The following is a 3,917-nucleotide window of genomic DNA, read 5'->3' as shown; positions in this document are numbered from 1 at the left end:
TTATAAAATGTACTATCTAGATATATTTTTACGATAAAAACGTCGGGTAAAAAGTTCGGTGATCAAATTTTTTCTTCTGTACGTTTAATCAACGTCCCTGCGACTCGAAGAAAAGTTGACCGAGTTTCACGGTGAATGATTCAATTATTTAATTTTAAATATTCACGACGCGGTAGCAGCTGCGGTACAATTTCGAGAGCAGCGATTCTGCATACGTTGTGACGGTACACGGAAGGGTTTTTGTGTAACGCGAAAATGCGCCAGGTCAGTATATAGAGCACCGATAAACGTCTAATAACGCGAAACGTGCGTGCGCGCGGTGGGTCAGGCAATATCGATAGATTTCACAGTTTACACGTATGAAGTAGCTGCACGGTGCCGCGATGGAATATCCGAAGTTATTTGAACGTCTCCGATTGCCTCCGGGCAAAATCAATATCAAATATTTGCGAAGGTGCGCCCGTCCTTTTCGGACCTGCTGCACGATGCGCAACCCGGCGCGATACACGCGATAAAGTGTAATTGGTTACTTGGGCAACGTGTTTATCGTGCACGCGAGAAAATTGCAAACTCTCTGTTGCAAATATTTGACATACGAACTCTAATAAATCCCGGTGCGTTAACAGAAAGGAACTACCGAATTAACGTTGAAAACGCCAGCGTCTCGATAAGAACGAATCTCGTCGCATAAATCGAAGCTAATGAAACTTTCATGCAAATCGGTGTGCTCGTTCGATTAAACGAGAATCTCGATCATTATAGGAACATGATACACGTTTAGCCCACTGGGACGGGAACCGGCGAATCATTTGTCGGACGCGCGGCATGCCGGCTGGAAACAGATGCGTTACTAATGCGCGTATTATCGCGTTCCATTATTTTAAACATTTCTACACGGACCAAAACGGCGCGGCACTGCGCGGCTCGTACAACGGAAGCTGACGCGTGGAAATTGACGTTTACCGCTCGCCCGGATCGCTGAATGGCAAATTTATTCGCTGGTCACATTAGCGATCAATTTGTCGCGTTGCCCGACCTCGAATCGCGCCGCGGCAACGAACGCTCGCTCACTCGCCGATCAATCGACTCTACGTATATTTGCCCGTTGCCTTCTAATCCGCGTTGAACAGAAATCATTCCCGTTTTATTCGACACGCGTGTTCTCCGTAACAACCGCTGTCGCGTTTATCCCGATATTAACCGGGCCGGTGTTTACGCGTTTACGAGACGTTCTTCGAAGTACGATGTTCCTGTGCGCCGGGTAAAAAAGGATCGAGCCGACGTTTACTGCGCACCATCGTGGTTCCACGGCGACCGATCCTGCACGGCGATTCAATGGAACGCGCCGCTTTATTAGTCACGACAAAGGTGGCCAGCCGCAATAACTCAGCCGGTGCCTTTTTATATTTATAATAATTACAGCTCGCGCGTACCGATAGCAGCCGTTCTCGCCGTCGATATCGGAACTCTCGCGGAGGGAGCTACCACGTTTTTTTTTTCCAGCCTCGCGAACCGCATCCTCGGTTACGCCCATCCGCTATCTCTTATCGTTAATAAATTCTCTGCTCCTCCGCATGACGAGCCGAGCCAGCACGGGCTATCGAAGAAAGGGACGCGATAAACTGTTATAACTGCTCCCTCCTCCCCCGGATGGAGATCCTCCGCTTCTTATTTGTTTTCAATTCGCCTGTTTTTTCTACGCTGTTTCCCGCGGGCATACCCCGGTGCACGCGATACCGTCGATACCGTGTAAATTGTAACCTCGGTCGCGGCAAATACCCGGTTTTATGAGTTGCATCGAGGTTTTTTGCTCGCTCGTCTAGAACGCGCTCCGCGATGCTAAAGCGCGTGAATTACGAGACAAATCTGGCTCCTCTATTTTTGAATAAACGAGAACAAACTGTGTTCATTACTAAAGGTATAATCTAAGACACGCATTCGTCCCTGGCGGCGGTGTTCACCGACGACCTCTACGAGCACGTCTAATCGCGAGATTTTCTTCGTAGAAAGAAACGGACGCGGGGTATATCCTTAAGAGTTTCTCCGTCGACAGAATTTACGTTTCTTCTTTACATAGAAATAGAATAAAATTTTTCCTACGTCGGAGTGGATGATCTCCCGCTCAAACAGACGGCGACGTGCCTCGCGTGTGCAATCTCTTTCGAATTTCGAGCCACCGCACCGACGGGAACTGTTCGTACGTACGCGGGTCGCATAAAGTATTCTAAAAACCCTTATCAGTGTTGCCTCGTATCTCGATGAAGAATCTCTCCCTGTCAGGCTCCGTTTGAATTTAATGCGTCAACTTGATTTAACGGGGCATGCTCGTTCCGCGACACAATAAGGATTCAGCGTAGCTTCATCGCGTCGCAATTAAAGGAGAGTACGAGGGAGTGAAAAATGATCAAAACGTATAACCGGGGAGGAATAGATGGTTGAAAGAAATATTATACGGCAGGAACGTTGAGGCACAACGAGCACGCGGTTCGTAACGCGTGATAAAGTAGCCGAAGCCAAGTTCTCTTCTGGTTGTATCGAGCGATCCGGACGTATTAATGCCCGAACGCGGCGTATACGTATCATCGAAGAGAATGACCCTTGGCCTTGCTCCCATTAAACTTTCCCAAGTGGCCGCGCGCTTAACTAGAAAGTTAGAAAATGCGTTTCTTGCTCCCACGAAGGTGGGAGGTTCCATCGGCCGGGAGATAAACCGATAGAAGAGAACGATCTGCATCGTTTCATTCCCGCTCGTGTGTACGCTATCATTACGGAGAAGCGGTTAGCCGGGTCAGTCGATAATTAAAACGATCATTTTCACTGGGCTGTGAGAATCGAGCCGCGTCCGCGATTTTCTCTGATAAGCACAAACAGACTTTCGAACGTTCGAAAATTGATTCTCACAACGGGACGCGAATTTCAAATTAAAGGAATCGGTCATATTCGACTAATGAATTTCACCATGAATACTCGTCGGTCCATCTGGCGTTTCTCAAACTCTCACAGATTTATTACACGATCCTTGATAGAGATCTCTTGGCTGTAACGATACACGCAGCGTAAACGGTTGTATCGCTAGTCGTCGGTAATATCATCTCTCAGACGGGGATCGATCGATCCAGGAAAGGAGCCTCGTGTCCGGAATCGTTTTCCGTTCGACGCGGTCTTCGCGTCGTCCCTTTTACGAGTCCCTCGTTCTTCCTTTGTCTGCGAAATCCAATATTGCGCGCGGGGGTTACTTCTGTGCCTACCGAGGAAAAAGCACCGGAGTCGAAGCAATTATGTAAATCCACTTGCAGGATCAAGATACGTTTCAATCGCGTCCTTTCGTCTAAGGATACGACTCGGCTAACTTCAAATATATGTGAACACGCTGAGCCGGCACCGTTTCACTTTATAGTTTCACCAATATTTTTTATTCCAACCAATTACGGGGAGTCATGGTAAAAATAAAAAGCGGCTTCTATTTTATATAATACTTCGTGCTAATATTATCTCGTGAAAATGAAACAGGAGCTCGGGTAAAACTGAAGCTCATGCGGGTGTACTCGACTCGGTCTCTTCACCGCTCACGAGCAAAGAGCAGAGGCTCCGCTTTTTCCGAAATAACTCGGAGAGGAAATTCGTTCTTTTTTCCGTTTTCACTCAGGTACGGTCTGGCCTTGAAGACGAGCGAGGACGACGCGTTCAATTCGGTGATCAAACCCCGGGCGAACCGTTTCGCGGATACACGTCCGGAGATCTGATAACTCCCTCGAGGTTACTCTTATCGTTTCCTATTTTTTCTCTCTCTCCTCGCGCGCGTCTTAAAGCGGATCGTGCTCGAAGGATTTCCAGACGTCAGCATTTCCGTTCGATCTCCTCTGTTTAAGGATGTATTTGCTATACAATCAATCCCAAAAGTTTATGCACTTTAGAAA

The 3,917-nt window shown here is 47.7% G+C and overlaps 1 protein-coding gene across 4 annotated transcripts in view; it reads left to right on the top strand.

The window, feature by feature from the left end:
• LOC108630703 (CCR4-NOT transcription complex subunit 6-like twin) overlaps nt 1-3,917 on the top strand; it is a 239,120-nt gene that overhangs the window by 164,540 nt on the left and 70,663 nt on the right. The window lies entirely within an intron of this gene.

This window comes from Ceratina calcarata, unplaced genomic scaffold (assembly GCF_001652005.2).
Source record: "Ceratina calcarata isolate Rehan_Ccalc_2016 unplaced genomic scaffold, ASM165200v1 scaffold78.2, whole genome shotgun sequence".
NCBI classification, from domain to species: domain Eukaryota; kingdom Metazoa; phylum Arthropoda; class Insecta; order Hymenoptera; family Apidae; genus Ceratina; species Ceratina calcarata.
The sequence above is the reverse complement of the archived record's forward strand: the minus strand, read 5'-3'. Positions and strand labels throughout refer to the sequence as shown.